This window comes from Equus caballus, chromosome 6 (genome assembly GCF_041296265.1).
Source record: "Equus caballus isolate H_3958 breed thoroughbred chromosome 6, TB-T2T, whole genome shotgun sequence".
NCBI lineage: Eukaryota > Metazoa > Chordata > Mammalia > Perissodactyla > Equidae > Equus > Equus caballus.
Genome location: NC_091689.1, coordinates 87,312,488 through 87,326,172, shown reverse-complemented (window position 1 = coordinate 87,326,172; position 13,685 = coordinate 87,312,488).

Here is a 13,685-nt window from a genome sequence, read left to right as displayed (position 1 = left end):
AATGAATAAACAAAATGCGATATATACACACAATGGAGTATTATTCAGCCTTAAAGGAAATTCTGGCACATGCTATAACATTAATGAAGCTTGACATTAAGTGAAATAAGCCAGTCACAAAAAGACAAATATTGTATGATTCCACCTATATGAGGTACCTAGATTAGTCAAATTCATAGAGACAGAAAATAGAATTGTGGTTGCTGAGGGAGAAAGGGAGGGAGAATTATTGTTTAATGGGTACAGAATTTCAGTTGGGGAAAATGAAAAAGTTCTGGAGATGGATGGTAGTGAAGGTTGCACAACAATGTGAACGTACTAATAGATAACTGAACTATACACTTAAAAAATGGTTAAGGGGCCAGCCCAGTGGCGCAGCAGTTGAGTGTGCACGTTCCACTTTGGCGGCCCAGGGTTCGCCAGTTTGGATCCCGGGTGCGGACATGGCACCACTTGGCCAGCCATGCTGTGGTAGGCGTCCACATATAAAGTAGAGGAAGATGGGCATGGATGATAGCTCAGGGCCAGTCTTACTCAGGAAAAAAAAAAAAAAAAGAGGATTGGCAGCAGTTAGCTCAGGGCTAATCTTCCTCAAAAATAAAAGGTTAAGATGAGGGCCAGCCCAGTGGCGCAGCAGTTAAGTTTACACTTTCTGCTTCGGCAGCCTGGGGTTCATCAGTTCGGATCCCAGGCGCAGACTTACACACCACTTATCAACCTATGCTGTGGCAGGCACCCCACATAAAATAGAGGAAGATGGGCATAGATGTTAGCTCAGGGTCAATCTTCCTCAGGAAAAAAAAAAGAGGAGGATTGGTGGCAGATGTTAGCTTGGGGCTAATCTTCTTCAAAAAAAAAAAAAGTAGTTAGGATGGTAAATTTTATGTTAAGTATATATATTTTTTTTAATTTTAAAGACCAAAAAGAAACCTCAGAGCCAGCCCTGATGGCCTAGCAGTTAAAGTTTGGCCATGCTCTGCTTTAGCAGCCTGGGTTCGGTTCCTGGCACACAACCACACAGCTCATCTGTCAGTAGCCATGCTGTGGCGGCAGCTCACATAGAAGAACAAAGAGAATTTACAACTATACACAACTATGTACTGGGGCTTTGCGGGGGAAAAGAAGAGAAAAAGGAGGAAGACTGGCAACAGATGTTAGCTTAGGGCGGATCTTCCCCTGCAAACAAAAAGAAACCTGAGTGTTATCCTAATCCTGTGCCAGGCTCCCTACTTCCTAGCCATTCCCCCACCAGTTTTACTTTCTAAAGATTGTTTGTTTATCTCCCACTCTTCATTCCTAATGCGATAGGCTTAATTGAGAACCTCCTGGGTAGGCTCTGCTATAGTCTCCCAGCTGTTCTACCATCCACTCAGAATCACTTCACACTTCCTCCATAAAGTGGGTTGGTTCTAAAATCCTCTCCCACTTAAAGCCCTATTGAATAATGCACCCCACTTTCAAACTTTAGCTATGAAATCCTATGTTCAAAATAAGAATTAAAATCCTAACATTAAACTCTGGTTGAAGAAACTAGGTCTGGATCCTTGCCTGCTCAGGATTACATGTCACTCTCATTAGAATAGAATATGACAAGAAGTGAGAATCAGCATTCATTCATTCAATAAATTCCTCAGTTCCTACTATTTGCTAAGCACTGAGGATCCAACGGAGAATAAGACATGGCGTCTGCCCCCACAGAAATCAGTTTAATGAGAAAGGAAAATATGACAATCTAAATTCCTTTGCTTGGCCTCCACATATGGCTCTACATATCTCTGAACCATTCATACGAGGAGTATTTATTCAGTCTGTTATTATTCCAGGCATTGGAATAGGCTCCACTACCATCCTACAGTCTGTGACAGGGCTGGTAAATACACAAATAGTTGCAAATTTCAATACATGATAAAGGAGTAAGTATTGACCTTCTCTCGATTATACCTTATGTTCCCGCCTTCCCAAATACATAAAACTATTCGATTAAAGCGAGCTGTTTTATTTTGCAATCCTTTGCTTATGTTCCTTCGTACTATATCAGCATACCTCGTACCTGCCCTTTCTGCCCTTATCTGTCTATCCACAATAGGAGTGACAAAATGGTGAGCAACCTTCAGCCCACAGAAATGTTTAATTAGTATGGAGATGTTTAAGTGCAGTATTTGGATTTTATTGCTTTTACACTTGGCTTTTCTGGTGTGCTTTAATCTCTGTATTTACTTGCCTGGTAGCTATACACATGTATATAAATGGATGGCACCCGTAGATTGGGTTTTGTATTCCTGGGTGAGAGCTCTTTATGGAAATGGAGTTTATTGTTCTTTGCATTCCCAATACATGTTCCATAATAAGGCTCAAATATTTTGAAGAACGGATACCTTCTTGGCATTGCATCAACACTGGAGGCTTAGTGAAGCAAAATCAGCTAAGTTTCGCACAAAGCTGAAACAAAGTGGGAACTTATCCTCACACGTACAGCTTACTATTCAGTCAAAGACTAAAGATCTCTATTCAGATTTCTGGACTCTATATTTTAATTTAATTTCTAAATAGCTTATTGAGGTATAATTGACATACAATAAATAGCCCATATTTAAAGTGTACAATTTGATGTTTTCACATATTTATACACCTATAAATCATCACCAAAATCAAAATAATAAACATATCACCCCAAAAAGTTTTCTAATGCACCTTTGTAATCCCTTCCTCTTTCCCCACCCCAAACCTCGGTACCAGGCAACCATTGATCTATTTTGTCACTAGAGATAAGTTTGCATTTTCCAGAATTTTAAAAAATTGGATCTGGAATCATACAAGATATACTATTTTATCTGGCTCCTTTCACTCAGAATAAATAAGATTCATGCATGTTGCTGTGTGAATCAATAGTTTGTTCCTTTCAAATGCTGAGTAGTTATTAGGATTAATAAATTTCCTGATAAGTACTGCTTGACTGAATTCCACAAATTTTGATATTTTCATTCAGTTCAAATATTTTCAGATTTGTCTGCTTTGATTTGATTTCTTCTTTGACTCATGGGTTATTCAGAATTGTTTTATTTTGTTTAAAATATTTGGGGATTTTCTAGACACCTTTCTGCTGTTGGTGTCTGACTTAATTCCTTTGTTGTCCTAGAACATCGTTTGTATGACTGGGAATCTTTGTAAAGTTAATGAGAGTTGTGTTATGGCCCAGAATGTGGTCTATCTCAGTAAAAATTCTGTGTGCACCTTAAAAGAGTGTATTCTGGTGTAGTCAGGTGGAGCATTCTATAAATATGAATTAGGTTAAGTTGATTGGTAATGTGGTTCAAGTCTTCTTTATCTGTACTAATTTTACTAATTTTTTGTCTATTTATTCTATCAATTATTGAGAGAGAGGGGTGTTAAAAATATCCTTTTTTTTTTTTTCTGGGAAAGATTTACCCTGTGCTAACATCTGTTGCCAATCTTCCTCTCTTTTTTTTTTGCTCTCCCCAAAGCCCCAGGACAAAGTTGTATATTCTAGTTGTAAGTCCTTCTAGTTCTTCTATGTGAGCTACCGCCACAGCATGGCTACTGACAGGTGAGTGGTGTGTCCTGTGCCCAGGAACCGAACCTGGGCTGCTGAAGCGGAGTGCACAGAACTTTAACCACTAGGCCAACAGGGCTGACTAAAATATTCTGTTTTAATTGTGGGTTTGTCTATTTCTCATTGCAACTCTAGCAACTTTTTTTTTTTTTTTTGAGGAAGATTAGCCCTGAGCTAACATCTGCTGCCAATCCTCCTCTTTTTGCTGAGGAAGGCTGGCCCTGAGCTAACATCTGTGCCCATCTTCCTCTACTTTATATGTGAGACGCCTACCACAGCATGGCTTGCCAGGCGGTGCCATGTCCGCACCCGGGATACGAACCGGTGAACACCGGGCTACCGAGAAGCGGAACATGCGCACTTAACCACTGCGCCACCAGGCCAGCCCCTCTATCAACTTTTGATTCATGTATTTTGAAGCTTTGTTATTAGTATAAACATTGAGGATTATTATGTCTTCATGCTGAACTGATCCATTTAGCATTATTAAATGACTCTCTTTATCCCTGGTAGTAATGTTTCATCTGAAGTCTACTTCGTCTAATACTAATATAGCCACTATTTTTGCAAAAATAATACAGAGAGGTCATGTATAGACTTTATGTAGCTTCTCCCAATGATAACATCTTACTTTGCTACAGTATAATATAAAAACAAGGACATTGCCATTGGTACAGTCAATAGACATTATTCAGATTTCACAAGTTCTTACTTGTGAGATGTGTGTGTGTAGCATTCCATGCAATTTTATCACATGTATATATTCATGTAACTACCCCATTTGCTTTTTAACAGTTTTATTGAGATATGATTCACATACAATTTACCCATTTATGTGTACAACTCAATGATTTTTAGTAAGAATTGTGCAACCACTACCACAATCAATTTTAGAACACTTTAATCAGCCCAAAAAGACACCTCATACCCATTAGTAGTTACTCCCCATCTCCACCCAAGCTTCCCCATTTAGGGAAGTAGTCATCCATGAACCTGCTTTCTGTCTCAATAAATTTGCCTACCATACCCTAAGGGATATGAATTGGTATCTCATTGCAGTTTTGATTTGCATTTCCCTGACAACTGATGTTGAGCATCTTTTCAGGAGCTTATTGGCCATTTGTATGTTTCCTTTGGATAAAAGTTTCTTCAAATCTTGTGCCCATTTTTAAATTAGATTATTTGTTTTTAATGTTGCCTTGTAATATTTCTTTATATATTCTGGATGCTAGACCCTTCTCAGAAAAAATAATTTGCAAATATTTTCTCCCATTCTGTGAGTTGTCATTTCACTTTTTGGATAGTATCCTTTGAAGCACAAGATTTTTAAATTTTGCTTAAGTCCAATTTATCTATTTTTGTTGTTGTTGCTTATGCGTTTGGTGTCAATCTAAGAAATCATTGCCTAATCCAATGTCATGAAGATTTACATCTATGTTTTCTTCTTCTTTTTTTTTTTCTGCTTTATCTTCCCAAACCACCACACACCGCCCCCGCCCCGTACACAGCTGTATATCTTAGTTGCAGATCCTTCTAGTTGTGGGATGCGGGACGCCACCTCAACGTAGCCTGACGAGTGGTGCCATGTCCGCGCCCAGGATCCAAACCCTGGGCTGCTGCAGTGGAGCCTGCGAACTTAACCACTTGGCCACGGAGGCGGCCCCTATGTTTTCTTCTAAGGGCTTTATAATTTTAGCTCTTACATAGAAGTCTTTGATTCATTTTGAGTTAATTTTTGTACATAGTATAAGGTAGAGGTCCAAATTCATTCTTTTGCATGTGGATATCCAGTTGTCCCAGCATCAATCATTGAAAAGACTATTCTTTCCCCCATTTAATTGTCTTGACACCCCTGTCAAAAATCAATTGACCATAAATGGAAGAGTTTATTTCTGGTCTCTCAATTCTATTCCGTTGATCTATACATCTATCCTTATGCCTATACCACTGTCTTGATTACTGTAACTTTGTAGTATGTTTTAAAACCTGGAAGGATGAGTCTTTCAACTTTGTTCATCTTTTTCACGATTATTTTGTCTATGCTGGGTGCCTAGCATTTTCATATGAATTGTAGGATCAGCTCGGCAATTTCTGCAAAAGAGCCAGCTGGGATTTTGATAGAGATTGCACTGAATCTGTAGATTAATTTTGGGAGTATTACCACCTTAACAACATTAAGTCATCCAATCCATAAACACAAAATGCCTTTTATTTATTTTTCTTGCCTGATCTTAGTAGGAAAGTATTAAGTCTTTTACCGTTAGTATGATGTTAGCTGCATGTTTTTCTTAGATGACCTTTATCAGATTGAAGTTTTCTCCTATTTCTAGTTTGGGTGTTTTTATCACAAAAGTGTTGAATTTTCTCAAATGATTTTTCTGCATCTATTGAGATGATCATGTGATTTTTTGTCTTTTATTCTATTGATATGGTAAAAATATATTACATTGAATTTTGGGTGTTAAACCAAAATTGCACTCGGGATAAATTTCACTTGGTAATGGGTATAATCCTTTTTTATGTTCATCCACAGAGGCACATTACAATCAAACTGTCAAAAGACAAAGAGAAAATTTTGAAAATAGCAAGAGAGTAGCAACTTGTCACATACCAGATCATATACAAGACAAGGATATCTGCTCTTGTCACTCTTATTCAACACTGTACTGGAGGTACTAGCCAGGACAATTAGGCAAATAAGTAAATAAATAAAATTAAATAAATATAAATGACATCCAGATTGAAAAGAAAGAAGTAAAACTATGTCTTTTCGTAGCTGACATGACCTGTTTTTAACCCATTTGTGATTATTTTTTGTTTGTTTGTTTGTTTTTGAGGAAGATTAGCCCTGAGCTAACATCTGCTGCCAATCCTCTTTTTGCTGAGGAAGACTGGCCCTAAGCTAACATCCATGCCCATCTTCCTCTACTTTTTTTTTTTTTTTTTTTTTATGGGATGCCTGCCACAGCATGGCTTGCCAAGCGGTGCCATGTCTGCACCCGGGATCCAAACCGGTGAACCCCGGGCCACCAAAGCAGAACACGTTCACTTAACTGCTGTGCCACCAGGCTGGCCCCCCAATTTGTGACTATTTAAAGTGGGTTTCTTGTGGCAACATATAGCTGAGTCTTTCTTTTTTATTAATCTGACAATCTCTACCTTTAAATTGGAATGTTTAAATCATTCCTATATAATGTGATTGTTCAGTTGGTTGGACTTAAATCTACCATTTTCTGTATGTTCCATCTATTCTTTGTTCATTTTTTCCTTTTTTCTGTCTTCTTTTACATTAATTTAATATATTTTATAATTCCATCTCATTTCTTGGCTTCATGGCTATAACTCTGTTATTTTAGTGAATGTTTCAGGTTTTGCATTACATGTCTTCATTTTGTCATAGTTCACCTTAAACTGATACTATGTCACTTCGTGTATAGCATAAGAACCTTGCAACAGTATATTCTCCATTACTCCCTTCTTGGTTTTTGAGCTATTTTGTCATACATGTCACTTCTATATATGATTTAATCCACAATTCGCTGTTAATGCTTTGCTTAAACAGCCAATTATCTTCTTTTTTCCAATTTTTTATTGTAATAAAATATACATAACATAAAGTTTACCACCCTAACCATTTTTAAGTGTACAGTTCAATGGTACTAAATACACCCATAATGTTGTGCAACCACCACCACCGTTCATGACTAGAACTCTTTTCATCTGGCAAAATTGAAACTCTATACCCATTAAACAATAACTCCTCATTCCCCTCCACCCCTCAGGCCCTGGCAACTACCATTCTACTTTTCTGTCACTATGATTTTGACTCCTCTAAGTACCTCATATAAGTAGAGTGATATAGTATTTGTCTTTTTGTGACTGGCATATTTACTTAGCATAATGTCCTCAAGGTTCATCCATGCTGTAGCATGTCAGAATTTCCTTTCTTTTAAGACTGAATAATATTTCATTGTATGTATATACTATATTTTGCTTATCCTTTCAGCTGTTGATGGGCACTTGGATTGCTTCCATGTTTTAGCTATTATGAATAATTTGCTTTGAACAGGGGTGTACAAATATCTCTTTAAGATTCTGCTCTCAATTCTTTGGGGTATATACCCAGAATTAGAAGTGCTGGACCATACTGTATTTCTATGTTTAATTTTTTGAGGAACCACCATACAGTTTTCCACAGCAGCTGTACCATTTCACATTCTCCCCAACAGTGCAGAAAGGTTCCAATTTCTTCACAATCTCACTAACACTTATTATTTCCTGGTTTTTTGATAGTAGCCTAATGGCTATAGGTAGTCTCCTTCACTTTTGAAGAAGAGTTTGCTGAATATAGGATTCTTGGTTGATGGGTTTTTTTCTTTTAGCATTTTGAATATATCAGCCCACTGTCTTCTGGCCTACAAATTTCTGATGAGAAATCTGCTCATAATCTTATTGAGGGTCCCTTATATGTGACAACTTGCTTCTCTCTTTATGCTTTCAAAACTCTCTGTCTTTGGCTTTTGGCAGTTTGATTGTAATACGTCTCTGTATGGATCTCTTTGGGTTCATCCTACTTGGAGCTTGTTGTGCTTCATAGGCACTTATATTTCTGTCTTTCATCAAATTTGGGAAGTTTTCAGCCATTATTTCTTCAAATATCTCCTCCCCTTTCTCCCTCTCTTCTCCTTCTGAGACTTCTACAATGTACATGCTAGTCTGCTTGATGCTGTCCCACAGGTCCTTTAGTCTCTGTTCACTTCAATCTTTTTTTTCCATTCCTCAGACTCAATAATTTCCATTGTCCTATTTTCAAGTTCACTGGTTCTTTCTTCTGCCTGTTCAAATCTGCCTTTGGTTCCTTCTAGTGAATTTTTCATTTCAATTATTGTACTTTTCATCTCCAGAATTTCTTTTTTGTTTCTTTTTAGACTATCTCTCTATTGTTATTTCCATTTTGTTCATACATCTTTTTTTTTTTTTTTCACTTTCTCCACATCTTCCTATAGTTCTTTGAGCATCTTTAAGACAGTTTTTTTTAAAGTATTTGTCTAGTATATCTGCCATCAGGTCTTTTTCAGGAATAGCTTCTGTTGATGGTTTTTCCTTTGAATGGGCTGTAATTTCCTGTTTCTTTGTATCTCTTGTGATTTTGTTGTTGTTGAAAACTGGACTTTAGACTCTAATAACATGGTAACTCTGGAAATCAGATTCTCCCCCTCCCCTAGATTTGCTATATTTTGTTATTGTTTTTGTTTTATTGTTATAGTCTGTCTCTGAGCCATGGATCCTCCTAGGTGTAAACCTAAGTACTTTGTACATCTTTTCTAGGCCTATACTTTTCTCTGGGCATGTGTAGTCATTTTCTAGTTTTCCCCATATATGCAGTTGCTTTTGAATGTCCTCGTCTTTATTGTCTGGTTTCCAAAAGGGAGATAGAGAAAAATGAAGTGGGGGCAAAAAGGGGTCACCAGCCCTTTAAATCCCCTGGAAGTCACTTCAGCCAGAGGGGATGGGGCTTACTAAAACGAGGGAAAATGCAATAACAATGGTCACCCACATCTTTGTCTGCACCTCTGTGATCATGAGCAACAATCAGAGATCAGAGCACAGATCACTAACATTTGGAAGAGAGGGTCCTTTTTATTTCCTATTTTAAAATTTTGCTTTGTTTTTATTTGAGTTCATAATAGTTTACACCATTGTGAAGTTTCAGTTGTACATTATTTCTTGTCCATCATCACATAAGTGCTCCCCTTCACCCCCTGTGCCCACCCTCCACCCCCGTTCCCCTGGTAACCACTGAACTGTTTTCTTTGTCCATGTTTTTGTTTATATTCCACATATGAGTGAAATCATATGATGTTTGTCTTTCTCACTCTGGCTTATTTCACTTAGCATAATAAGGAGAGGGTCCTTTTTGCCCACAAGCTGCTCCTGGAACATGTGCACAGCTGCCTGCCATGGGGCTGGGAGTGGAGGATGGGTAGCTTCTACTGTGTAAAGAGCTAAAATTGACCAAAATTAACTACAAGTTATTCTCCAAGGCTTTCTTTGGAAGTTGCAAGCCTTCAATAGACTCCAGAGTTTCAAAATAGTTACATAAGACAGATTCTGCCAGTGCAATTTTTGCCTAGGTGGAGAGAGAGATCTCTGGCCCTCCTACTCCACTGTCTGCCCAGAATCCTAGCTTCTTAGACATACAGAGTTGAAGTTAAAATAAGTGTTACAAGGGCTGGCCCCGTGGCTGAGTGGTTAAGTTCGCACGCTCCGCTGCAGGCGGCCCAGTGTTTCGTTGGTTCGAATCCTGGGCGCAGACATGGCACTGCTCATCAAACCACGCTGAGGCAGCATCCCACATGCCACAACTAGAAGGACCCAGAACAAAGAATATACAACTACGTACCGGGAGGCTTTGGAGAGAAAAAGGAAAAAAATAAAATCTTTAAAAAAAAATAAGTGTTACAATATCCTTGTCTACTAATTCTAACATCTGTGTACTTTCTGAATTAGTTTCAGTTGACTGAATTTTCTTCTCATGATGGGTCCTATTTTCCTATGTCTTTGCAGGCATGTTAATTTTCTATTGAGTGCCCAGATGTGTGATTTTTGCTTTGTTGGGTTCTAGATATTTTTGTATTCCTATAAATATTCTTGAGATTTATCCTGGGGTGCAGTTAAATTACTCAGAAATAGTTTGATCCTTTTGGGTCTTGCTTTTAAGCTTTGTTAGATGGGGCTAGAGCAGAGTTTAGTCTAGGGCCAATTTTTTTCCCACCACTCAAGCAAACTCTTCTAAGTATTCTACCCAGTGAATTATGAGGTTTTTGACTCCGGCTGGTGGGAACAGGCACTATTCCTGGTTTTATGTGAGATTCAGAGATTGCTCTCTTTAATCACTTCAGGTAGTTCTTTCCCCACCTTTCCCCAGTTGAAGTGGTTGCCTCACATACATGCATTAAACAGTACTCAGCAGAAGACTCGAGGAGAAACCTCTAAAGATCTCTAGAAATCTCCCAGTGTTCTGTTTGTCTGTTCTGGCACTTTGCCCAGTGCTCTCTAGCCATGTTGGACTCCATCTGCTTAACTCAGGGTGACTGCCAGCCTCCTCCCAGGTTCTTCCTCCTTGTGCCATGATCTGGAAATTCTCTTCAGGCAGTAAGATGGAACAATCATAGGGTACACCTCGTTTGTTTCTCATCTTTAAGGAATCACTATCCTTTGTTACCTAATGCCCAATGCCTTGAAAATCATTGTTTCATATATTTTGTCCAGTTTTTTTATTCTTTCAGTTAGATTAGATCATATCCCTGTTACTTCATCTTGGCCAGAGAAGTAGTTCTGGCAGTTTCCTGTAGAGCTCCTTCCTCATCAGCATTCTACCCTGCAAATTCTACCTGACTCTGCCTCCACAAACTCTAGTCTGTTTCTCAGGTCAACCAGACTGCAGTGCTTTGCTTGGATCTCATCTCCCTGAGCCAAAAAATATCTCCAGGCACAAAGCCAAGATGATTATAGTTCTCAGCTTGTTTCCAAGCCTGTTGTCCAACGTCTGAAAACACTTGCTTAATATATTTTTTTTCTAATTTCTAGTCATTTACAGCAGGAGGACTATTCTGTGCCAGTTTCTTTTTCAAGGCTAGAAGCAGAAGCCTAACTGCACTAATTTTTTAAAGCTTCCTTGCTTTAGGGCACAAGCAAAGATGTCCCAGGCTCACCTTGTACCTTTCCTGCCCCAAAGCCAGTGATTCCTTTCAATGGAGAAAGGTATAAGAGATCAAAACTAAAGTTTTCACTTAATGTCTTTGATTTCATCTCTTTTCCTCTAAAAAAAACTTGATTCCTAAAGTCATTAACATATTATTTAGCTTATCCTGCAATATAATGAAAAACATATTAAAATAACAATACTAATATCAACTCAAGCAATTAGCTAAGTTTAAATTTTCAATTTAGGTCTTTTTTGCCCAATCTTTGTAACTCTCTGTAAAGAGGCTTATTTCAATAAAGAGGTAATGTTTTTCTTCCCAGGATGACCCAGGAATAAAATTAGAATTGAGATCTTCAGACCCTACCTCTTGCCGAGAGTTTTCTAATATACTGCTCTGCTCCTACCTGTGTCCTGTCTCTCTCTGTGTCCTTTCCCCTATTCAAGCAGAGCTGGGAAGAGGCCCTAGCTAAATAGATTAGTCTTTAATGATTTCCTTTTATAGACATTTGCCTCTGATACGTTAGGAATTAGGGTTCCCATTCACAAGGTGTGGGCACAGTTGGAAAAAAAGCTTTTATACTTTGTTTTTAGTCTAAAAAGAAACCAACTTTGAAGATGACAGTGAAATCAAGTAAGGCAATCCTCAAATTTGGAGCAGGTAGGACTAGGCCCAATCAAATATAAGCAGTAGAAGCTAATTCTGAAAATTTTCATAATTCCAAGCATTGGGAGAGTTAACAGAGTAAACAAAGAGGCCAAAACTGTGCACATTAGATCATGAACCTAGTTACTATGTTTCCTTACTTTCTGACTGACATTTATTTATTGTCAACTGACAATTGATGTTTAGAGCAAAATTTTTTCTCTTTGCTGAGGAAGATTCATCCTGAGCTAACATCCATTGCCAATCTTCCTCTTTTTCTTTTTTTCTTTTTCTTTTTTTTTGAGGAAAATTAGCCCTGAGCTAACTGCTGCCCATCCTCCTCTTTTTGCTGAGGAAGACTGGCCTTGAGCTAACATCCATGCCCATCTTCGTCTACTTTTTATGTGGGATGCCTACCACAGCATGGCTTGCCAAGTGGTGCCATGTCTGCAACTGGGATCTGAACTGGTGACCCCTGGGCCACCGAAGCGGAATGTGCACACTTAACTGCTGTGACACCGGGCTGGCCCCAAACAATCTTCCTCTTTTGCTTGAGGAAGATTAGCCCTCAGCTAACATCTGTACCAATCCTCCTCTATTTTGTTTGTGGGTCACCACCATAGCATGACCGACGAGTGATATATGTCCATGCCCAGGATTTGAACCTGCCCCAGGCTGCCAAAGCGAAGCACACTGAACTTAATCACTATGCCACAGGGCCAGCCCCTAGCGCAATTTTTTTTTTTTAGGAAGATTAGCCCTGAGCTAACATCTGCTGCCAATCCTCCTCTACTTCATATGTGGGATGTCTGCCACAGCATGGCTTGATAAGCGGTGTGTAGGTCTGCACCCTGGATCCAAACCAGTGAACCCCAGGCTGCCGAAGTGGAACATGCGAACTTAACCACTGCACCACGGGGCCAGCCCAAAATACATCTTTTAATAACACCTCCAGGGCCACTTAATTTTGCTACAGCTTCTCTTTGTGATTCATTGTCTCTAGGGATAAGAAGCTGACACATTAGTGAATTTCTCAAAATTGTCATACGGTATAGAAGAATGAGCAGGTATGTTTAGCATTGTTCCATGTTAGAACTAGAATGAACTGGCAAGTAATCTGTTACCTTTTTTTTTTTTTTAAACATTGTTCCCTTATGATGGACAATTTTGCTCTGGGCAATTAGTCACAGAAAGCAATAAACTTGGCCAAGCATTTTCTATCCTGGTCATGTTAAAATATTTATTTTAGTGGCCGGCCCAGTGGCGCAGTAGTTAAGTTCCCATGTTCCACTTTGGTGGCCCGGGATTCACTGGTTCAGATCCCAGGTGCAGACATGGCACCCGCTTGACAAGCCATGCTGTGGCAGACATCCCACATATAAAGTAGAGGAGGATGGGCATGGATGTTAGCTCAGGGCCAGTCTTCCTCAGCAAAAAGAGGAGGATTGGCAGCAGACATTAGCTCAGGGCTAATGTTCCTCAAAAAAAAATTATTTTATTTTCCATATCTATAATTTTATGTACATGCAAAAATATTATTATACAAAAGTCTTTCGTTATTGTTTTTCAGTGCACACAGAGATTTCTTGAGTAATTGCTTTATAAAAAGAGCCAAACATTTTTCTGCATGTTATCTTATTCTACTTCATAGAAATCTATTCAAAGCAACTGATATAATTCTTTTTGTTAGGTGCATAATAATAGTAAGGATGAGACATAATTATTCAGCTATCACTATTTTTTTTTAAAGATTTTATTTTTCC